Source organism: Topomyia yanbarensis, chromosome 3 (assembly GCF_030247195.1).
Source record: "Topomyia yanbarensis strain Yona2022 chromosome 3, ASM3024719v1, whole genome shotgun sequence".
NCBI lineage: Eukaryota > Metazoa > Arthropoda > Insecta > Diptera > Culicidae > Topomyia > Topomyia yanbarensis.
In genome coordinates, this window is record NC_080672.1 from 75,588,438 (window position 1) to 75,614,463 (window position 26,026).

A 26,026-nucleotide genomic window follows, 5' to 3' on the forward strand; every position below is an offset into this window, starting at 1 on the left:
GGGTTAAAGCAACATACGTACGTCTTCTGGCCGGACAAGGCACCTTCCCACAGAAAAAGAAACCGTACGTTCAAAAAAAAGGAACCCGACCAACTTGCCCCAGCACAGTCTCATTGAGGATTTTTTCGGTTCCCTCAGTACCCTAGTGCACAAAAATAATTGATGGGCCAAGGATGCGAAGCAGTTGACTACCAGGGTCTTGTAAGAGCATCGCGACTAAGTTCCGTCGTATGGCCGACCAGAGCCCCTTCTCAAATATTCATTGACGGTTTTTTAAAGAATTAACATTCTATTTTCAATAAAAAATACTGAATTCGTTGAATTTTTTTTTGTTTTTTAACTACACGACTGAATTTTTTTATTTTGTATTGAACACCCGCTAGTCCTGTCACTAAGTTAGTGTCAGATTCTGATGAAACGAAGTCGAAACGCAAATTCCATGGCTAATATATTGTTCTTGAAGGTAAATGTGAATAAAATTGCTCTTCACAATGCGATATGAGTTGTTTGAGGCATGAGCTATTCTCAAACGGATGCTTTATGAAATATTTGCCTATATTCACTATTGTTGTACTTTGTGTTCTCGTAAGCAAGCTATATTGGAAGAGGTTTTCCCACTAAACTAACTAAACCTATTGACAACTATTTCCACGAATGGTTCGCTGGAGTATTATACGCTGTCACGTAAACAGCTCTCGGAATCACTGTAATTAATTTTATTACACTCGTGTTTGAACGTACATCGTTACACATGTTATCAAACGTTAATTACGACGGCTGGTGAGTCTCATCAAACGCTTCAAGCGAGAAAATTTCTTGTGTTTAGTTTTACTTACTTGTATTTTTGCCCGCGGCCGCTCTCTCACTCTCTCTCCTATTTGGTCTTTCAGCCTCCCTCCGTCGAATCGTGTCACTTTTTGTTACAACAAACAGCTGATATGATGAGTTTCGTCGTGTACTGGTGGATGGTCAATGTTTTATGTTCGCACTTTTTTTTTTCTTTCAACCAAATGACGCTCGTTGTTTTTCAAATAAATATTTTCTCTTCCCATAAATAATGACACCGCACTATCAGCAGACTCGCTAATTTATGGTATGTTCATCAACATTACATAAATCACCACACTTGCAAAGGAGTTTCACTCATCAATGGAAATAACTTAATCGACTGTGTATTAATGAATAAAAACAAGAAAAAAAAATCCTCCAATTTGCACCTTTATCACTCGGAAAGCAGAATCATAGCACATGTTCCGCAGAATGAAGCTCCATTTGTTCCCCCAAAACAACTCTTCGACGACGATCGCCACTACCCACAAACGTTGCTAACCGGACGGAGGCCGAACCGCGACTAACCCAATCGACTGTCGCCGGTCATCGTCGTTGCCGTCCCCGTCGCTGTGACTGGCGTAGGCTATTCCATTTCGCTTGTGCGCTGGTGACTCGTGTCTGTGTCGTGGTGTGCACCGGAGTGGGTTTTGGCTCAGCGTTGCCTGCTTCGCTGTCTGCGGACTACTATGTGGTTGAGCGTTGTCCGAAATTCGGACTCAATCTATTCTATTGGTCGACAGGCAGTGTTCTTTGCGGGCTGCGAGATGCGCGCATGCGGTGGACGCAACTGAAAATCACAGTGGTTTTTGTAGAATCTGCAACTGGACGGGGAAGCTGTAGTTATAGCAGGGGCAAGCGGTGCTATAACATGATGATGATTGAGCAGACCTGTAAAGATGTAAAACAAACCATTCTGTGTTATCCGGAAACTATTATGTGTCAATACAACTTTCTTTTAAAATATACCGTGTCAAAAGGATTGGAATTTATGGTTTGACGTATAAGTTCTAGTCCTCATGGCGTGCGAGGCAGTATTCCCACGCAGTCAGGGACGTTGCACAATTCAAAACCATCTCTCGCTCTCTCGCGTAGGTTGAACCAAACTTCGGTATGCGGAAGACAAAACAACGATCATGCCCTTAGATACCGATCTTCAAAAGAAGAAACATGCCCCAATAAAGCGCATCCAACTTCGCGCAACTTACAAACGACACTAATTTTCCGCGATCTAATTGGTTAATTGCTATGATTCGGTCTGCGCCGAGCGCGCTGGGATCAAGGGAAAGTCTTTTCCGGCATGGAGCGCACATTTGGCAAAATCTTTCGGTCCATCCGTCCGACCGACGAGTTGTTGTGCATCGGCGGCAGTAACAACAACGACAACGATGACGACGACGCCGACGGTGGTGGCAACGATGGGATCGTCTCGCAGTTTCGCGCGTCAGTGTGCGCTGTGGCGGCCACAATTGCGAACTAATCATCCTCGCGCAGTCGAAAACGAATACGGCACGAAACCGAAACAGGCACAACAATCACGTTGTGCTCGGTGGTTGTTTGCTTCTCATATTTATAATTTTATGATTTCACGTAAAAATAATAATGATAATAAAAAATGATCCCAGCAAGTTGTGCGAGACGCGTCCTAAGATGTGACCGAGACTGACTGCACGGTGGGGATTGGATGGTAAAAATTTTGCCAATGGGTTTGGTAAATAGGATGTTTGATTGTTTATGTTAGGTTGGCGGTGTTGCTAGCATCAAGAAATAAAATTGAACAAAATCTGCGAACCTGAGTTTGAATGACACCAGTAGTTAGAGTTTCAGTAATAATCTAAAAGATTGACAAAGAAACTTTTTTTACATCTGTTATCCTGGGAGGCTCCAGCCCGATGGCAAAGAGGGGGACACCATCTTGACGAAATATATCTTATTATCGATTCAGAAAACCTAATTTAAAATTTTAGAAACTGATTCTTTCTGCATAAATTATTGAGTGGTAGAAATTTTTGTTGCGTTCCAGTTAGTCGATTTAGTAATTGCAAAATATTGAACTAAGCTAGCAAAATTTAAATAACGAACATCACGAATTAAAGGTCAAAATAAGGGTTAGAATCTCTTTACAAAAATTTCCGTTCCATGTTCACAAAGTTTAAAAAAGTTTCGAGATTTCAGTAAAGGAAAGTTTATATAATCCGGTGTATCCATAATATTATTCACAAACAATTATCTTCATTAGGATTAGTACCACACACTAAATCTTACTTGAAATGGTTATCTGTTTCACTCAAGGGTGTTTCCTAGGACCACTGATCTGTGTTATATTCACCAACGGTCTCTGTTAACGCATCATATCAAGCAAATTGCTGTATGTATTGTGATTACCTGAAAATATTTAGTATCTTTACGTAGCATCTCGGATGTAATAAACTGCAAGAAGATGTCAATATTATTCTGTATGACAAATGGTCGGTGTTAGGTTAGACCGGACTAAGTAACAATTTCTTGATTTTTAGAAAAACGACTTTAAAGTTTGAAACGCAGCATCCTTTACATTATAATTGAAAATTCTCTTTTGCCATCATTCTTGCTTATTTTTACGTACTTCAAATCTGCCAAAAGTCGAAAGTAGCTGAAAAAATTCTTTATCCAATTCTATCATTATCTCATTTTTTGAAGTTTTGCGACTTAGTCCGGACTGATTTAACACCGACAAAATAAAAGGTACTTTGCATTGGGAAGCGCCAATTTGCAAAGATTGGGAATAATCTCTTCAGGATTGAATTTTCGTGAATGATAATTATTCATAACTTATGGTATGTGCCGTTCAATCCATTTGATTTTTTTTCTATAATGCGTGTTGGCAAAGAATCAACACTCCTATTCCTGTAGAAATCCAAGGTATTAAAATGAACGAAGCTAACACTGGTCGCCATTCGGAGTTTTTGGGGCTCTAAACACTGTCGTAAGGTGCAATATTTGTGGAAGGTAAAAATGGAACTTACTCTTATCGGTCACTTTTATCCGTTTTCATCATACAAGGAATTTAGTGCTGTGATTGTTCAAGAACACTTAACAATGTGTATGTGTAAAAATTTATTCGAATTCAATCATTTTTATGTACACTGAAGTAATTAAACTAAAGTAATAGTTAATAGGCAAATGTATAAGGAATCTAATGGGATCTGATTCATCTTATGTCCAAATAGTGGTAGTTGTGAATTTGGGGTTGTTTAGTCCTACAATGTGCATTTTTTGTGAAATTATGTTACAATTTTGAATAGATGTGGAAAAATTTATCTCCACCTAGTTGTGTGATTGTGCCTTTCTCATTAGTCCAAACTACGATTCCATGGCTGGTTATGTTCAATATTATGATGAAAATGCGTATTACATATTCAGTACGAGTTATACATACAATGGATCGACAGCCACGAATTTGATATTCTATGTGACGACGTTGAAAAACTTGAAACTAGCGGCGGCTCCAGGAAAAGGATCCGGGGGGACAGGACCCCGCCAAAAATTTTCAACTTGTTAAGGAATTTAAAATTAGTTTCAATTTTAAATTAGTTTTTCGAAAGTTTTCCTACTAGAGCTATAAAGCTAGGCTCCCCGTCAGAGTTACTCACTACGATTGCAGACGAGACGGGATACGTCACCTACTAAAGCACTGCTTAAGGCCAATTGCAGCGGGCCGTGTGTCTGAATGTGATATTCATTTCATGGTTCAGATATGTGCGGGCGATGGGACTTTGCGATTGCGTGTGTCATCGCGAAGGGCTCGATCGTTTGTACGTTAACGTGTAAGATCGCGTGTGCGTTTGTATGTCGCGTGTGCTAACGTGACCTCTCGTCTATAAATTCTATTTTATGACCGTGTGTCCTTTTGCATATTCGCGTGTGTTCTTGGATGATCGCGCGCGGTCCGTGAATCTAAAACTTAATGTTCGGTGTACGGTTCAGATACTAGAAGAAAGTGAGTTCTTTCATATCACCAGAGCAGTGCTGAGCTCGTTCATAGTACTGATGGCAAACTTGCTAGACAAAAGAGAATGAAACGGTTAGCAGTCAAAACAGCAAGCGATGCTTATTGAGTTTCCAATGAATTGACAACAGAAAGACAGTTGTCTTCTGAATCTCTCACTCATTGGAATCATTATTGAGAGGAATTGAAACTGACCATCATTTTATTTATAATATAAATACGGTTATGACAAACAACGAGTTAGTATTACCAAGCATGCAGTTTCACGCAAATAGCTTTGCATAAAAGAAATAGAAAGGTGGAAACAAAATTAACGAAGCGCCGCATGCTGCCAGAATACAATACACTGATAATATTTCGTTTACCATACCAACGCGCTCTCTCTCGCACGGCTTCTGTGAGAGATAGTTAACTGAAACACAATGCGAGGAAAATGGAAATGAAATCACGGTCAATTTTGTGGTGATACGGTCACTTCATATTTACCGTCACAATTCAAAGACCATCGTGATAGTGAAAATATGAGCGTGATTTTTGATTGGTCTAACTGAATACAAGGACTCGTTCAATCGCTAGGACGGAGGGTAAAGATTTCCGGACATGACTGATTCATGACCACCCGAACATGGGCTTTTTTTGCTTCTCATTTGAGACTGCGTTTGTAACTTTGTAAGTACTAAAACGTTCACCTTATTACCGAGGTGTTATCAGGTTTGCGCGATCGCGGGCGTAGGTGTACGCGGATGACGCGAAGGTCTTAAGCGTTCGTATGTTACCGTGTTTGTCGCAGATGCTCGCGTATATGGATTCGATTTAGTGGACAATATGGATTCCATTTTATAACCGTATGGCAATTCACATATTCGCGTGTGTTCTTGGATGGTCACGCGGACCGTAATTCTGATATTTCGTTTTCGGTGTACGGTTCAGATTCTGACAGGGAGTGGGATACTTCATATCACTAGAGTACCCGGTCATGTCACCATGGGAGGTATCGGCTAGTGGATAAGAGAGCTTTCTTTTAGTTGGTCCAATTAAAGGCATGGACCTATACTTCTGGTACCGAGGATACAGACTTCCGGAAGTGACCGATTCATGATCGCGCGAGCGCGGGAGTTTTGTGGGTTCACGCTTGAGATCGCATTTGAAAAGTTATAAGTGCTGAGACGTTATCATGCTTGTGAGAATGCGAGTGTAGTTTGCGTGGATGATCGCGAAGGGCTCAAGCATTTGTACGCTAACGTGTTTCCCGCGTGTACGTGAATTCACGTGTATAAATTTGATTTTTTACATCCTGGAGCGTGTTGTTTAGTGGATATGAGTGTGCTTTTTTGTCCACCTGAAGACATTGCACCTATGCTAGGATAGGACTTCAAGACGCAACCAATTCATAATCGCGCGAGCACGGGCGTTTGTAGGTTCACTCTTGGGACCGCGTTTGTAAATTTTTCAGTGCTAAACCATTCACTTAGTTACCGAGGTGTTGTCATGTTTGCGATATCACGGGAGTAGATGTGCGCGGATGATTGCGAAAGAATCGAGCGTTTGAATGTTAACGTGTTTGTCGCTTGCGCTAGCGTGTATGTAACTACACGTGCATAAATTCGATTTTCTAATCATGTGGCCATTCGCATATTGCCGTGTATTCTTGAATGATCGCGAGCGGACCTTAAATCTAATGTTTAACTTTTACTGTATGGTACAGATTCTAGAAGAGAATCAGTTTTCTCATATCACTATATTTATTGTCACCATGTTGTCTTGTGAATATGAGCGTCATTTTTTTTTATTAGTCCAACTGAAGCCATGAGTCTAGGCTGCTAGGGCCGAGGGTAAAGACTGTGAGTTAATGCTTGAGACCGCGCTTGTATGTTTATAGGTGCTACAACATACACTTAATTACCATGTTCGCGCTTGTGACCAGGTTTGTGTTATCACTAAGATAACGAGCGTTTGGAGTATATGAGAGAGTATGCAATTATTTGTGTTAAAGATTGTTAGTATGATTCTAATTTAGAATAAAGTAATAAAAGGAATCATAACATGCCGTATAAAGAAAAAAGATGCAGAGATTAATTAGAATTGCTTAAATTTACCGATACTATAAAGTGGAAGAAAATAACCCATTTAATATGCAATCAAAGTGCTTTAACTCGTCTACATGCCAGCAAATGATATTTATTTACCATGAAGTTAATATTAATTTTTTACCACAATAGATCTAAATACTGGTCGCAGTGGTTCGTCTCCAACAAAAAAAGTTTAAATTTCATTATGCTATGCTGACCGGAATGGATGATTCACGTGCGCCGGTAAATTATTTTACTTCAATTTATCTAATCCGATCTTCCCGAATGAATAGACACGAAAGTGCAAATCGAACACCGGAAGAATTGCCAACTATTCTATCATATACGCCAGTTCTGCATGCATTCCTTGATCCAACTGTCACAAATACTCAGATGAACACATACACAAATAGACAAACGATTAGCACATAATAATTGTACACTAGTATTAACCCTTGTGAAGGCAAGCTAAAATCCTAACATTAAAGGGCAAGCCGGGCCTCTAAGGCCCGTCTAAATTCAAGCTCCTTTTTTGCCGTTCTCATATAGAAAGGTTATGCAATCGGTCGAAATTTCGACTTTTTAACCGAGACCCGCAGGGCCAAATCTCTTATACCATTCGACTCAGTTCATCGAGATCGTAAAATGTCTGTATGTGTGTGTATGTATGTATGTATGTATGGATGTATGTATGTGGCAAACAATCTCACCGATTTTTCTCTGAGGTAGCTGGACCGATTTGTACAAATTTAGTCTCAAATGAAAGGTGCAGCCTTCCCATCGGTCGCTATTGATTTTTTTTATTGATCCGACTTTTGGTTCTGGAGTTAGGTGTTGAAGAGTACAATCACACAGCAAATTTCCATAGAAACTGATACCACCATGATGTCCAAATGATGCAATATATATTAAAATATGTGCAACATTACTTGGCTTTGCATGTCTAGATCATTAATGACCCACCGAGGGTACTTCGACCACATTGGCCAGCTATGGCGGTTCTTGATGCCCCGGGGGAACTTACCAAGTTCCTAAGATAATGTCATACCTATCTCTCAGCGAATTCTTTTCCGATTTTTACAAACTTGGTTTCAAATGAAAGGTACAGCATTCCCATTGGCTGCTGTTGAATTTCTAATTGATCCGACTTCCGGTTCCGGAATTACAGGATGATGAGTACGAACACGCAGTAAATCCCGATTTCAGCGTATAAGGCGATGAATGTAAAAAGCTCAATTTTTTTTCCAAAAGGGTAGTACTCGGAAGATCACGTCGACTGTCGATTGGTTCTAAGCTCCATTTCGTTTGAACACGACCAATAAATGTTTCTGGGTTGCTATCAATTTCTTCTGATGCATAACCGGAGTACATATTCATATTTTTCTACATCAGATTCATCATCGGAAGCAATATCATTCACATCTTCTTCCTCGCTTTGCAAATCAATTTCGGAATCGTCTGCTGTTGAATTTGCTCGAATTTCTTCCATTACTTCAGATTCTTTGAGACGATTGAAAACATGGGCATATCGTCTTATAGCCATTTCAATTTTTTGTTGTTTTTAGATCCTACAATTTGAATTATTACGAAAACTATAACAGAAAGAATAGACAACAAATAGACAATAACGACAGAGTTAGGTTATGTTGTATCCAAATAATTGTCAAGTAGACCACAGTGAGTGAAATAAAAGTATTTACCCAAAAAAATATGACACACGTCATTATCGTATGCTATTTCTACATTTCTTATAAAAGAAATGTATAGAATTCGCTCAAACTTTCAAGATTTTTTTCTTAAAAGAAAAGGTAAAAAGATAAAATCAATCAAAACATGAAAAAATTCCTGCTAATATGACGATGAACTCATCCAAATGTTTTTTTCAGATAAATATTAATGTATAAAACCCGTGGTATTCCTAGTAGTAGTAGTAGCCTAGTATTGCATGCACACCGGGCCTGCCAGACCCGGCTTGCCTTTTTGTGCATGTAAAAAATTCAAACATAGCTGCGCATCACTCCATAGATGAAAATTTCACAATTCTTTATTTTTGTTATAGATTTCAAAGCTACTTATCAAAATTTCCATGCCCAAGCTTATACTGCATACACATTTTTTTGTAACTAAAAAATTGTAACGTGCCGGGCCTCTTAGACCCGGTTGCCTTTTTGAGGGTTAAAAACTACAATTATTACAAAACGACCACTAATAGGTTTCTATTAACACTGTTATTTAATTAATTGAATTGGCCTGTGCACGATGACAAAGTCGACCGATAAATGAACACACAATGTGTGTAATGGAGATGGGGGGGGGGTGCAACCTTTCACTTCATATCTCTAGCTACGCCCTTGTTGAAATACAGAAAACCAAAACAATTTGGTCGAGATCGGGTTAAAAAAAATTGGGATTGGGTTAGTGATGATCAAAGTGATTGCATGACCTTTCTGTATGAGAAAAAGTCCAAAAAGTTCAATTCTTGTCAAAAAATTTATTTCGCCGTTTCATGCCTTTAAAATGCATTTGACATTAAAAACACAAATTAGATTTTGACTTTGGTTAGTCATTTTTGATGTAGACTGACAAATTCAAGTAACTTTGCTTCTATTTTGTTAAGTTTTGCATCATTTTGATGTCATGGTGGAACCTGTTTATATGGGAATTTGCAGTGTGGACGCAATCTTCCACCCCGTAACTCCGGAACCGGAAGTTCGATCAATAAAAAAAACTCAATAGAAGCCTATGGGAAGGTTGCACTTTTCATTTGAGTGTATGCACATTTTGTGCATATTAGGCCAGCCATCTTTGAGAAATAGAGGTAACATTTTTTGCCACATACACATATACATACAAAAATTTTTATATCTCACTTAGCTTAGCATTTTGATTGTATAAGTTTCAACCTTTGGGTCATTCACTTCTTTTCGGGATAGAATTTTTAACTCTAAGCGAGCGGTTCCCAATAGAACTCAGGTGAGTTGTGCACGAGGCAGTCGACTTACCAACTACGATGTGGTCGTCCCTATAGGAGTGGCTAGGAAAACAATTATTAATCCGTTTGGTTGAAAAGACAGATTCTTCCGTGGCCAGTATACCGCTTTAACTAACAAGGATAGGGATATTAAAAACATCGCGAATTGACCGAATGGACATTAGGCCGAATATACGTATGGACTTTACGCCGAAGGCCACGAACCCGAATGTTTAACAGAGATGGGGAAAATAAGTCGAAGCTTATTCTTCCGAACTTTTGAGAATTCTCGGTTAAATAACAACCTTTTCAAACAGCTTTTCAATTATTTACTTATATCCTTCCCTTTATCATGAGCTGTTCTTCCGAATCTATCTATCTATCTATCTATATATATATATAAAAGTCAATGTTTGTATGTATATGATTTATAGACTCCCAAACGGCTTAACCGATTTCCGTAAAAATTTGCACACAGTAGGTATTTGGTATGGGGCGTGTTTGTGTGCTATTAGTTGGAGATTATTTGCCCGCCAGATGGCACTTTGGAACAAATTGTGTTTTCCTCCTATTTCGCAGAGTGTCGCAGCAACGCGCGATGGGTATTAGCTAGTTATATATAATATAACACATTCTAGCCAGCCCTAGAAGATAATTACTGCCCCTTTTAATTCGGGATTACATTACAAAGCTTTAAAAGCGACAACTTATTAAATATTTGTACACGTACTATACCATCGGTTTCTATACTGCTCCAGTTCTTCTGGCGAAGCTGGCTTTGCCAAATAACCGAGCCCTACGATCCGAAAAGCCCGGGAAGACCGGGCGATCGCCGATCCTCTGTCGGAAGCGACGGCCCCTCGCAAGCAAACCTGTGATCCAACAATTTACCCGGATTACTCGATCATAGGGGCTATGAATTAGTTTAAGACCGACCGAGCGGATGCGATATTTGTTAGCACATATCTCGAAAAGTTGTGGCGTAGCCACATTTGACGACAACTTCATTTATTTATTCTATTACGCCTGTAACATGAATCCTTAAAGAATAATAAACTGATTGGTTTTGGTACGCTTACCGCCTAAAGATAAATATATATTAATGGTGACCAAATTAATTAATTTATTTAAAAATGCATCGAAAAAGATGACGAAAGTATGCTGAACATCTAGTTCTAAAATTTTAAAAAAATCGCAGAAATTCACCCTCCATTTGAAACTGATTATTGATTTAAATCTTGCACTCAGTTCCATCAACTCTGTTTGGTTCTTTTTTTGGTTTATTGGGCCTAACGTCCATTCGGCCCAATGTCTATTCGGTCTAATGACCCTTCGGCGTAATGGCCCAGCATCGTTATTTTTGCGATTCTGGAATCTTGTCCAAATAAATATTTATGAAAGCCATCTAAAAAAATCGAAAACCTGTGAATTTCAGTAAATTACCTTTTTAAAGAATTGTTTTTGAAAATTCGGAAAAAATAACGTTTTGACTCAGCTAATATTCTGATTGTTAACGGTACATTTCATTTTATTAATTTCAAAATTGCTCATAATTTGTCATATGTAATTTGAAATGTTTGTTGATTTAATGGCATTGTAAGGGAACACGTCTCCGCTTGATGATGCCAATCGAACCGATATTTCTTTTGACTGAGCAAATTAATGTCGTGGTTTGTTTAGAGTTTATTTGACTCACTAGGAAACTAATCTACAGGGCTTTCAATGTGCATGGGGAATACGCATGGTCTTGTCTGAGTAGAATGATGACTGTTTAATTATGTATGAGGGTTTAGAAGAGAGAATTACAAATTTGCGGCATGTTTAATCATGTTCTTTATAGAAATTTTCACAATTATTTTGAGCAATTTCATATACTTTTGAGCTGTACTTTCAATAAATTATTAATTGTCACACAACCAGTAATTCTTTCTTCATTTTTTGCATTTTCTGGTTTAAGCAAGTTGTTGTTTTGAATTAGTAAATTAGTTTTTTTTCGTTCCAATTGTCTATAATCTTGTTTTAATAATAAACATAAAAATCACGCACGTGCTGATGTAGCTTTCTCCGGACAAACACAGCCTATAGGCCATGGGGCATCTGACGGCAGAACCCAAGAATTGGTCAAATGAACACCTGCTCTCATGTTGTAAGAAACGACAGTAATAGTTCTAACTATACTTCATTTACTGAATCTCTTAGACCTTATAATTTCTTACACTAAATAAGTAAAGTAATTCAGATCATTTTCTTATGGCAGATTCAAATCTGCTGACCTCTCTTTCTAGTAGTTAGGTTTAAAAAAAGAACACGCGCGTGAAATTGCTAGTATGTCCGTTATAAAAAGTGAGTTTAATGCTTATTTTAGGCCGCTCAAAATCATTTCATATTCTCGTCACGAAAACAATCGTTATTTTTTGAGTTGTGGTCACAGTTTGTTTTCACTCTTAATTTTTCTTTTCGATTTTTTTGTACTCTTTCTTTTGCTAGTCTGTGTTCTGTAAACTAATTTTTGAATTAAGTATACGTTCGATAGTTTTAAACCGTATTTTAGGCACCAAATGAGTCTTCTGGTGCTCGGGCGCCCAGATACTTAAAAAATCTTGAGTAGCGCGCGAACTCGAACTCACACAATTTCGAATGCATACAATCTCCCTCCACTTATGATACTTGTGGGGTGCGCAGTGGCATACACGGTCTCTATTAAAAGCAAGTGTCGGACTAACATTCCTTTGCTTTCCTGCTATGATCTACGTTCTGGCCTGGCCGGGGCCGATATTGATAAATCAACAGCTTGGCATTATCAGGAGTTGTATATTAAAGGATGATTGGTTACTCCCAAGCATTATGATCTATTAATTCCCTGTGCTTTTCCAGCTACATGAAACAAAAATGTTTCTAAAATCATGAATAAAGTGCCATAAATTCTGGAATAATCACGTTTTTACATTACGTAAACAGGATCATGAACGAAAATCAATTGCCCTTCAGTAACGTCCGCGTAACGATTTTATCAGTGTTTGTTTTGTTTTATGAACTTAAATCATGTTTTCCGCCATGTCATAACCAAATCGATTTTCTGTACGTGAACTAGCACACAACTTTAACAACATTATTTATAAAACCAAAGGTTGACTAACGATATTATTCATAGATTTAGAAACTTTAGTTCACGAAATCAAAACAGTGTGGATACTTTCTCGTGAACTATTTCACGAAACTCGAAAAATTTATTCATGAATCCATGCAATCCTCGTAAACTAATTCATGATTCTTAATATATTAGTCACTATCCCATATCCCTGCTCGAAAAATAGTTCACAAAATCAGCAAATACTATTCATGTATTCGTGAACTGGTTCATTGTCCCTAGTATAATAGTCCCGGCTTACCATTCGTTGTTGTGAAATAGTTCACGCAATCATGAATTATTTCCATGTAATCGTGAACTGGTTCATAATTTCTAGTACAATAGTCACGACTGACATTTAATGCGCGTAAAATGTTTCACCATATCATGAAATATTTCATGGGTTTGAGAACTAGTTTATGGATCCTAGTACTTGACCTAAGATTACGCAAGATAGTGCTTGTGATGCTTCCCTCATCATTTTCAATTTCATGCAATTTTGTATTGTATTGTTCGTAGATTTATTTTTGTTCCATGCACTATTCCATGAAATGTCATATATGTCCAGCTGCTAGCTACCATCAAAAGGCACGAGCATTAGATATAAGAAAACTATTATTACCTAGAACATCGTTATTCATTTTATAAGGTTCAGTGTGATGTTTCAACAGAAAATGAAAACTGCGCTGAGCACCAAAAATACATTATAGACCAACAAATCGTGTTCATGATATAGTTTATGGAACAAGATCTCGCTTATTAGTCACACATTTATGTTCCTGTTTATATTGTAGCGATACTCCGTGTACAAAAACCGATAATAACCAAAAAATAACATAAGACACGGTGTCTTTTTTTAACAACTTTATGCAAAAAAATTCAGCATCTCTGAAACTTCAGGATATGAAAGAATGGGCTTTCCCCTTTCATTTGAAACCAAAATCAAAATAATCCGTCGGGGGGTCTAGAGCAACTTTTTTTTTAAAGTTTTTTTTCGTGAAAACATAGATTTTACAATGGAACTAGTTCATATTTCTGCCCCTAGATGGTGCTGTAGACATTCGAGCAACACTAAAAGTGAGAATCTGATAGATTATTTAATTGTCTACAACTTTGTTACCAACTAAAAACCGATTTGAAATTTTTCGGATAAGTTGTTTAATATTTTAACGAATTCTAAGTCTAAGTTAGCTTCACAGAAGACCTAGTGGTTTGTCAATTCACTTTTTTATTTGCCAAATAGTTGTGTTTAGTTCAACAGTGAATTCAGCAGAATTTGAGAGCTTGGAAAGTCTCATCTTTCAGCTGAAAATTATAATTACCTGATACAGGGCACCATTAATATGTTTGAGATGAAAAGTCTTAGATAAGTGTTGACAAAACTAGTATGATATTAATATTGTTTTTCATGAAGGTAAGTGATTCCTCCCGCAGAAACAGCTTTTTCAATTATGTATGCCTTCTTTTTCATTTTTTCGATTGTTCTCAGGGATGACTGATAACTATTCTTACATGAATCTCCTACTCTGTTAGCATCTTCGTATAAAATTGACTTGTCCTGAACTTTATATTTGAACAAACTCAATGAAACTTTTAACGCACCATTGCACTATTTCGCGGATTTCATTGCAACGCATGGTTAAAAACGCTGATTATCCGTTTGCAAAATTAACTCAATGTGACAAACAGTTAACAAAAAACTGTTTGTCACATTGAGTTAATTAAAAGTCTTTGGATTAAGATAATTTTTTTTTGGGATATATTCGAGGACTTCTTTGTATATAAGGTTTTTGTTGTACTCATATCATATTTTGTTTTCAAAAGTAATGCATTTCGCATAATCTAGGATCAATTTAGTAACGATATCTCGCATAATTGATAGGAAATGGCCGTAAAATTCAACTGCCACAATATGCTATGCGGAGAAAATTTGTATAAATCGTTTCACGCTAAACAATAATTTGGACAGTTACTGCTGTGGTTTGCGTTAAATTAGAAACGGTGTGTCCCAACATTTCGTCTTGATCGGAATTATAATAGCTGACTGAAGCGATCATAACCTAAATTATACGACGTATGGTCCTTTCTAAAACATAAATGTAAGCAAACCCTTGTAACCAAGCAATACCTTCCGATGAATGGTAGTTCCTTCGAAACTATCGGGAAAGATTACGAACCAAAAGCACCAATAGTTTTCTGACTCTGTCAAACATCCTAATTTTCAAAAGGTCAATTAGAATTGTCAACGTAATGAATCCCGTCTAATATTTTCATGCCACTAAGCCTATTATATTAATTCTTTTTTGGTAATGTAATAAGTGCGTGAAAACATATTTCCAAACCACTAGGCCTCGTGTGAAACTATCTTAGATATAACTTTGTTAAAATCTTAAGCAACTTTTCCGGATAATTTCAGATCAATTTTTAGTGGTCAACAAACTTGTAGACAATTAAGTTTTCTATCAAATTCTCACTTTTAGTGTTGTTCGAATGTGTAAAGCACCATCTAGGGACAGGAATATGAACTAGCTCCAGTAGTAAAGCCTATATCGTTACGAAAAAAACTTCAAAAAAAAAAGTTGCTCTAGACCCCCCGACGGATTATTTTGATCTTAGTTTCAAATGAAAGGGGAAAGCCCATTCTTTCATATTCCGAAGTTTCAGAGATGCTGAATTTTTTTGCATAAAATTGTTCTAATAAATACACCGTGAAGACGATAAAGCGAAGAGAATTTACGAATATCATAATAAAACTGCTGATGTCATGAGCATCAGTCACATCACTCCACGTGTCAAATTCGAAAGTAAGCTCTACTCGTTATTAAAATATAAAAAATAGTGACTAAGATCCTGAATTCATAAACATAAATTACTACACTCGCGACTAAAATATCACGATAACGTGAAGACAAATGATGAAAATCGTGGCAGAGATCCTGAAATCATGAATATAAATCACATTACTCATACAAAAACCGTGACTAGTATCCTGAAATCATGACCATGAATCACTCTACTCATGACTGAAATGCCACCGAATAGAAATTACGAAAATCGTGACTAAGATCCTGCAATGATGAATATAAATCATGCTATCTTGACAGAAACATCCGATAGCAAACTCATGAATAAAATGTCACGGTAACTTGATGAGAAATCACTAAAATCGCGAAAAACCTCCTGCAATCATGAACATCGTTAAACTGTCGGCCGTGTATTCCCAAATTATGAACAAGGGTCATAAAAAAATCAAATATGTCCAGGGAACACCCACAATAACCCTAACAAACATTCGAATGTAATACTATGTAAATATTCGACGCGAACTAGTTTTTTGGAACCACAAATGGCTTCATAGATACGAGGTTTATTATTCATAATTTCAAGAGCTTAGTCACGGTCTTCGTAAATGCTTCAGTTCACGAAATCGTGATCTTATTGTCATGAATTTGTTAAAGGATTATTTTCCGTGTAGTACCAATAAGTTACAGAGTAGCAATCAGGGGTGGTAGCAGAAGCTCAAGCACAGATAACCAGACATAACACTCGAAACCGATTCTTCGTCAACTTTAACGATCATTTTAAATTAATTTTCAGTTGTGACTGTGGTCGCATATACGATTATGGCACCCCTGGTCATATTCACAAGTTTACGGGGGATAGATCACTAGTGAAAAATTGCTCCCGAACCTGAAGAATAACTCACTTGTAAATGAGTGGTTGGGACTGTATATAAAAGGGAGCTAGCATTCTGGCAAAATAAGCATATTTGTTGAAGGAATTTCCTCATAATGTTACGTCTGATAGTCTGTGGCTCAAATTCAAGTTAAAATAATACCGGTTAGATTGGTTTTGGAACTGAACGACTAATATTTCATCAAAGGTGCGTTTATTTTTTTACTGGTGCATTTAATTCCTCAAAATCAATTTCCTAGGTACACTATTGGTGTATTATAACGCATCCAACAAAGCTTGAATGATTATCGCAGACATTCTACAAGATATTACAAAATTTTGCCCACGGTTTGTCCCACTGTGTAGTGTTGAAGAGAGCACACATTACGGGCAATGGAAAGAAAACTGCGTTGAGAAAGCAACTGCTGATGATGATCCGTTGAAAAGTTTTTTGCACACTTTCAATCCTGGGGTATTTGATCCGAGCTTGGGATAAACGGACAGAATACTTGTCGATGCTGCAGATAAATCTGCCAGCCAATCTGTAGATGTGGTCTCAATGCTAATTTTTTCACTATTTTCGTTAGAATTTATAAAGTAATGCTTTTATCGTGGTGTTCAAAAATGTTTTAAATATTGTTGCAATTTTTGGTAAAACTCCGAATAGTATTAAGTCCTCTAACAAATACCCAGACTCCTGCACGGATCAAAAACAGCCAAGTATACCATAGGGTATAGACCCTCTTCACCTTCGAATAGTACTAGTACGTGGAAAAGTAACGTGGGCTGCACAGGAAGAAAAGCACAAAAGATGCAACGGCAATGAAATATCATTTACTTTTCGCATTATTATCGTCATCTTTGTTTTCGCACACGTGTTTTCCGCTGTGCTTCTCTTGCTGAATCGTTCTCGCTCATTTTATGCGCGTTCGTAATCACACCGGCGAGGCGAACGATGGGAGATTAACACTACGCGATGAGTATGAATGTCGGATGTGTTCCGGAGCTTAACGTTTTGTTCGCTAATGTTCGCGTTTGTTTCGAAAAAATCGTCAATAGCTCGCGGAATGTCAATTTATGAAGCAACAATTTTCTACTATCCTTAAACTATCCTTAAACCTAGGAAAATGAAAGAGGTAAAATATTTTGTAGGTATGATGTATATTACAAACGAATGAATAAATCGTCATCATTTTTGGCAGAATACTCACTCAATACAATTAATTAGAAATGTAATGTAGGCTAAAAGGTATCAAATAAAATTATCGTCTATGTAAAATTTAAAAAAACAATCTGAATAAATTGTCCTTAAACAAACATAAACTAATTTGCTGCTTCAACCCAACTTCGTCAAAACAGCGATCCTAAAGACAAACAATGCTAGGCAACATGAGCATAAAAATAAACATAAACATGAGCAGAAAAAAAAATTGCGAAACAGCCAAACAGAATGACTCTGCCAGCGAAGGTGCCCACACCGACCGACCGGGTGTCAGGAAAGTTATGCGACTTCCCGCACACAAACTGCATGTGAGAACCCTGGTCTATACGAACCTAATTATGCGAAACGTGCGGTAAAACGAAACAATTTGCTCTCATGTTGCACCGATTTCTTTTTATGTCGACCGTCATCCACCCTGCCCGGTGCGGCTCATCTTTGTTGGCGTCAACGTGCCATTGTTCATCGGGTTTTTTTTCGCTGTTGTCTCCTTCACATCTCAATGGGATGAGGAGGAATGCTGTACGGGGAGGTCGTTCTGCTAGATGTGTAAGATCAAACCCATGACAATAACTTTTCCTTACGCGTCGAACGAGCAGCGTCTCTTCTCGGGGTTCTAACATTTCAGTGCCAGTTCCTGCGACAACTCACTTATTCGGTCGGCCCGGGCTCGAGTGTGCGCGAGATGCTGAAATAAAAAAGCGGTTCACATCGGAGATACGTCGCTGTGGCGTGAGAAATTCGATTTGTCCAGCAGATTCGCACGACTTCACCAAACGGCTTTATCAGACCCAGGTCTTGAAATAGATGTTCTATGTAGGAACAAAACTGCAGAAGGTAACCAAATAAATAGATGTCCTTATTTTCGCCGACTGGCCACCCAATCGTCGTGCAATTCCGAGTGAATCGATAAATACGATTTAGGAACGGTCATTTGTCCAACTGGCTGGAACCAAGGCGAAGTCGATTCGATACTGGAACGTGGTACGTTGTCATGCACAGTTTGCTCTCGGGGTGATTTCAAATCTCATTAGTTTTGTTCGAAAGAACGTGTTTTTCATCGTTTGAGATTTTGTTCTGCAACACTTAAAGGGATTAATATCAGTTAAAAATTTACACCAATACTTTGAATAATGTGATTTAACAAAGTAGGCACGGACTGTTCAAAATTTAGAACTGGTTACACTGCCGTTCCAATCTTATCTGTCCCATGTTCCAAATCATCCAGTCGAGAAAAATGCGATACAAGTTTAAAACTTATTCCTCTGTTCAAGACAAAACTATACTACCAGCTGTGCGTTTTTCATTTTATTTCAATAAGTATGACTTATTTCTGATGACTCATCATGAAATCCACTTATTTTCATCGTGAAATTCTTTTTTTAACGTTGTTTTTCGTTAGTGGGACAATTATGCTTGGAAAATTGATCTAAAACTAGCAAATCAAAGCATGCTTGCCCCAGTGCGATGCACGCATCAGTAAACTTGTGATTGTGTTTTCGTGAAAAGTTTGTCCTCCGCTGTCTTGCGGTATCGATATAATCTCGAAAATGAATGCTTTAGAACTCCTTAAAGCATATGCAAGTGAAAGTGAGGATGAAGTACTCGGATTCGACGTGGACTCGGAATTTTTTTTTTTTTGATACATGCGCGAATCACAAAGAGCTTGTCACAGTCGAAGGATATGTTGATGGGCTTAATTCTGCGCACGCATCTGATGATTCCAACGGAAGCGTTTTGGGACCGGGCAAACTAACAAGTAAAAAAACTAAAAAGGAAATTAAGAGAGAGGATTCAGCTAAAAAGCGTCGATTGGTTCACGAAGTCATTTTGGAAAAATGCAACTGTCGAAAATATTGTAATCAACATTTTGCACAAGATGATAGAGTTAATATTAATTATTTCACTGGGACAGATATGCGTGGAATTTTCACGATGGGACAAACTGACTTGATATATTTTTTTAAAATTTTCAGAACAAACCCTACAATTTGAAATATTCACATGAAAATATACTTGATTTTATAACGATTATCGATGAAAAGTCAAAATTGATAAAAAGTGACATGGGACAGATATGCTTGGAACGGCAGTACATTAGTTATGGAAAACTGTGTTTCGACTTCGTCTCATCTAATATAACTAATTTAGTTATAGGTATTGTCCCCTTCGTGCGCAAACACGGATTTACCCAATTTTCTTCCTAATGGAGAAAAATTAAATGAATTAAATTAATTTAATGAATTAAATTAATTAAATGAACCAAATGAATTAAATTAATTAAATAAATTAAATGAATTATATAAATTAAATGAATTAAATGAATTAAATAAACTAAATGAATTGAAAAAATTGAATGAACTGAATGAATTGAATGAATTGCATGAATTGAATGAATTGAATGAATTGAATGAATTGAATGAATTGAATGAATTGAATGAATTGAATGAATTGAATGAATTGAATGAATTGAATGAATTGAATGAATTGAATGAATTGAAAGAATTGAATGAATTGAATGAATTGAATGAATTGAATGAATTGAATGAATTGAGTGAATTGAATGAATTGAATGAATCGAATGAATTGAATGAATTGAATGAATTGAATGAATTGAATGAATCGAATGAATTGAATGAATTGAATGAATTGAATGAATTGAATGAACTGAATGAATCGAATGAATTGAATGAATTAAATTAATGAAATTAATTGAATGAATTAAATGAATTGAATGAACTGAATGAATTGAATAAATTAAATTAATGAAATTAATTGAATTAATTAAATGAATTAAATGAATTAAATAAACTAAATAACTTGAATGAATTGAATGAACTGAATGAATTTAATGAATTGAATGAATTGAATGAATTGAATGGATTGAATGAATTGAATGAATTGAATGAATTGAATGAATTGAATGAATTGAATGAATTGAATGAATTGAATGAATTGAATGAATTGAATGAATTGAATGAATTGAATGAATTGAATGAATTGAATGAATTGAATGAATTGAATGAATTGAATGAATTGAATGAATTGAATGAATTGAATGAATTGAATGAATTGAATGCATTGAATGAATCAAATGAATTAAATGATTCAAACGAATCAAATGAACAAAATGAATAAAAGGAAAAATTAAATGAAATTGAGTTCTACAAGATGACGACATGAATGAACTCACAATGAATGAAGTTCATGTTTGACAATACTCGGTGGTTTGTTTACTTTGTCAGTTGCGTGAGTGCGAGGGCAACGGGTGCTCATCTGCTATATTCCAACTAACGTAACTACCATGTAAACAAACCACCGAGAATTGTCAAACGATGCTCATCTGGCTCATTTTGTGGGGTTATGTCGGTTGGTGTAAGACCTAGAATAAACTATATTGCGTCTAATTAATAATTTGGATGAAATGAATAAAATTAACGACTGAGAAAAATTAGTCAGATTATTAAAATGAAGAAACTAAATAGAATGTATCAACTGAAATAAAGGGATAAAGTGAATAGATCAAATTATAAAAATGAATGAAATATGCTGAAGGGAATGGAAGTAAATAATTAAAACGCAATGATCATAAATTTAAAATCAGTCGAATATTCAAAAGGAATGATGCAAATCCATGAAATTAATAAACTGATCAAAAATGTGCTTTCTAGAGTTTCTATTATTTTGTGTTTACCTTTTCGCTTTCGCTCTTCATTTCTTGACGGCGCCGTTTAGAAGGGCCCCACTATTTTTTGAACGACTTTTAAAACAAGCTATATTATTCACAACCTTTCTCACAATAAAGCACCAGTGTATTGTTTCTTTAACTTCTATATAAAGCTTATTTAGCAGAAATGTCTATTTCCAGCATAAACGAAATTAAATGTTCTATTCTACGCATCTATTCTCACCTCAATGATCTAACTATCGCATCCTGGGCGTGTCAAATTTCACCTCATCAAAAACAATCTAATTGAAACGCAATGCCTTATATTCCATTGACGTCTATTCTAACTAAATATCTAGATCTTCTTTTGTAGCCAATCAAAACTAATGTAATCATCACGCACGTGAATGAATCTCATCAGTCGTTAGAAGAAGAGCGCCCAGTATTGCACTCGCAGGAAATAATCATGCGAAGATTAACAACTGGTAAAGACTAGTTTCACATCAAACATAGCATTATCCCGAGCCCAAAAAAAAATTCTGCAACCAGCGATTAGTTGAATAACTTGAAATAATTAATTAGTTATACCTGCAATTGCATTACAATACATTTTCAAGCGTGTGTTTATAGTTTGGTCGCACTGTTGATTCTTTCCTGTTTGCTGGATGCAAAAGGTTGGTTTTGATTTTGATAGTCTATCGAATAATGTGTACCGTACTTCTGAATAATCTATTATAACACTAGGCACATCTTAGCGTTTAACGAGTACTTTGACAGTGAATTAATCCTAAGTGGATTCTCCAGCGTCCTTTCAGGTGGATATATCGGTCAAAGGACCTAATTGTTAGTTTGAAACCTCAGCTACATTTTGCAGTCATAAAAATTCATGTGCACTACTCCATGGCAGCGCTAGGCGACGATTTGCAAAATTACGTCAATTTGTCGAGTTGAGTCGATTGGTATTAAGACTCGGCCTTCCGGACCTCGGAATAAGTTTTCGAAGTTTGAGCGAATTTTGTAAGAAATGTAAAAAATATTAAAGTTTTCGAAAAAATACTTGATTTGGCAGGCACTTCACACATGTGGTCTAAAATAGGAAATTTTCGTGACAATACAGGCCATCGATTTTTTTTTATTTTTTTACCAATGGAATTATGTTTACTGGAGAAACTCCTTAAGAAGCTAAAAAATAAATTGTTTGTAATAAAAATTAATCTTGGTAGTCACAGCGGTCGATTGGGTCGATTTCTCTGATGTAGTATGTGCAATCGTGTGCGCAGCCACAAGCCACTATTTTCAAAATATGTTTAGTTTTGCCCCAAAAACACCAATAAATCAATATTAAATTGCCTTCTTAAAAAAAACTTAAAACATGTCTTGTTTGACAAAATTATCTATATGCCAGAAAGTAAACAACATATTCAAAAATAAAAATAATAGTGTCAAATTGTCCCGTACGGCCTTTCATTGACATTAGTGCGCATGCATACATACCTACACATATCTCTCCAGAAGTAATACACTTCGGTAGTCCCGGGAAGAAGAGGATATATATGAGGTTGAGTTTTAGTCGGTAGGCTTGCTGGAGAAAGAGTTACAGTAAGAATCCGACAGTATCACGGCTAAATTCGGCAGTGGTTTCGTTTGAAGATTCCCCTCGATATAAAACACACACATACATACATACATACAGACATTGTCCCAATTTGTCGAGTTGAGTCGATTGGCATTAAGACTCGGCCTTCCGGACCTCGGAATAAGTTTTCAAAGTTTGAGCGAATTCCATACTTTTTTTGTAAGAAATGTAAAAAATATTAAAGTTTTCGAAAAAATGCTTGATTTGGCAGGCGCTTCACACATGAGGTCTAAAATAGGAAATTTTCGTGACAAACGGCACTGCCAGTCAAAATATTTATGTCAATGAATGTTTTCAAAAATGCTTGTTGCGTTTTATGAATAAACACAGTTGTTACGCGACTCATCTTTCTGCCGCTACAGGAAAATGATTCAGAAAAAAGCTCCAAACTCATCATAGCTACGCTAAAAAATGGAAAGTGTGAAACGTCGAACCCTACAACTTGCAATTGGGATATCGAATGCCTAATCGCATTATTATTTTGTATTTTGTAGTTACTGAACTTAAAACAAATTTTTGTTTGCCAGTTCATATAGCAACATAATCAGCGTGCTGTCAAATTTAACCAATTTTTTTTACCATTGCACTCTTAAGAAGTATAATGAGTTCGGTTAAATTCTAGAACTTTGCGGTTTACTGTAGGGTAGATAAGACTAGTTAAAGAGCGATCTGTGCTGCTAAAAGTGGAAAGTGAACTGATACCCTCACATTTTACTCATGATATTTAAGGCCGGGTGCGCGACGTTTGGCATAAATACGTTAGGCATAAGTACATTAGGCATAATGGACGTTAGGCATAATTTACAAAATTATAAATGTAATCGTAAGGCTTTCGTTATTATAGAGATATCAATCTTACAATTGTTTTTTTTTGGGTTTAACGAGAGACTCCAAAATGAAAAATATCATGCGACATATTTATCACTTGTAAGTCTGGGTTTTTTTTTTCTATTTTTACCGTGGACGAAATGAAGAAAGTATCCCTTGATTTAACCGTAGAAAGTTGCACTGGGGTACATATGGTTGACCTCAGTGACCTGTCCGTTACGTCTATTACTCCTGAAGCACCACCGCCAAAGTTCTGGTTATATTTGTCTGGTTTTCACCCTATGATCACCGACAGTGACGTCCAGAAAATCCTTCTTCGTTGTTTGAATGTTGAAGGTACCACTGATATCGTGCGTTTAGTGCCAAAGGGTAAAGACACGACAAATTTGTCCTTCGTGTCGTTTAAGATTGGCCTTGATCCAGTACTGAAACAGATAGCACTTACTCCGTCTACTTGGCCCGAGGGCCTGCTGTTTCGAGAATTCATTGACATGTCAATAAAACCCAATGGTGACTAAGTAGCTGATGGGAAATAGTACACGTTACATCGCCGATTTCCGAATTCCTTTCTTGCACAACTTGCCACCGTTACGAAGAAGCGTTGTTCCGCCGTCATCGCCGAGACTGCACAAACGAATTCACGCTGCGCTACCATCACCGGGACGCCTGTTATGCCGCACTACGGAAGCCCCCGAGCGCTCCGACGCAGTCGTGCTACCAGCCAGCGATCAGCTTAGTCGTCCCGGCCCTGCGTTCGGAGGTCGTGAGGGAGTCTTCCCAACTCCCTTCTCAGGCGAGTATTTTGCTTTAAATGACGATCCGCTTCCTGAAAACCTTCTGGTTTCCAGCTTGCCATCGGGTACATCACGTCCTTGCAATTTGTCGGGACGCTTTGCATATGGCGTCGATGGTTTGCGGTTGTATTACCAAAACGTCAGAGGACTCAGGACGAAAACCGAGGACTTGTACTTGGCTGCTCTTGACGGCGACTACGATATTTTCGTTCTAATGGAAACTTGGCTTGATGATCGCATTACATCGATGCAGTTCTTCGGGGATTCTTACGCGGTTTATCGTGCGGATCGAGGTGCTCGTAACAGTATCCATGGTCGCGGCGGGGGAGTTTTAATCGCTGTTTCTTCCGCACTTGCCTCCTGTGAGTTTGGTGTAGATAGTTCATCAAGCATTGAAGCAGTTTGGACGAAGATTACTATGCAAACGAAGAACTACTTTATTGGAGCTGTTTACATTCCTCTAGAAAAACGACTTGATTGTTCTTTTACGCAGTTCCACCTAGACTCCATAGAGCGCGCTTCTTCTCAGGCAGATACAAACGATGTGATGATAGTCCTTGGCGATTTCAACCAACCAGGACTCATGTGGGTTTCTTCTGGACGTGGGTACGCTTACCCTAACCTGTTATCCTCGACAACAAATCCTGCCAGCCGCTTACTTCTGGACGGGATGGCTTTTCACCGACTAAGTCAAGTAAGCACGGTTTCCAACCATCAATCTCGTTTTCTTGACCTTGTCTTCGTCAATGAGAATGCTTTGCCTGAGTGTTCTGTGAGTGAAGCTTCCAGTGTGATCGTTCCTTTGGATAACTATCATCCCTATCCCTATCATAACTATCGCTTTAGAAATATCCATTTCCACCATTAGTTCACCACTATATGAAAAAGCTTTAGCTGTGAATCGTCGTAATTTTCGCAAAACTGATCTAGTAGCTCTACGCCGCTCACTGTTGCTAATTGACTGGAGTGTACTACTTGATCAAGTGGATGTAGATGTTGCAGTTGATCTCTATAATCGGTTACTCTTTGACTGTGTTGAAAAATCTGTTCCAAATTATCAACCTCCCAGGAAGCCTCCCTGGTCGAACGCAATGCTTCGGAATCTGAAACGCATCCGTGCCAAAGCTCTACGTGCGTACACAAATCGACGATACCCTATTCTCAAGCGCTTTTTCGCAATAGCCAGTAATGAGTACCGCTGTTATAATAAATTGCTGTACAAAG

The 26,026-nt window shown here is 37.3% G+C and overlaps 1 protein-coding gene across 2 annotated transcripts in view; it reads right to left on the reverse strand.

Annotated features, from left to right (window-relative positions):
- LOC131693342 (protein N-terminal asparagine amidohydrolase) overlaps nt 1-26,026 on the reverse strand; it is a 165,997-nt gene that overhangs the window by 81,939 nt on the left and 58,032 nt on the right. For both annotated transcript variants that reach the window (XM_058981081.1, XM_058981082.1), the window contains exon 2: nt 837-1,719. The gene's annotated coding sequence lies outside the window, so the exon portion shown is untranslated. The remainder of the gene's footprint in view (nt 1-836; nt 1,720-26,026) is intronic.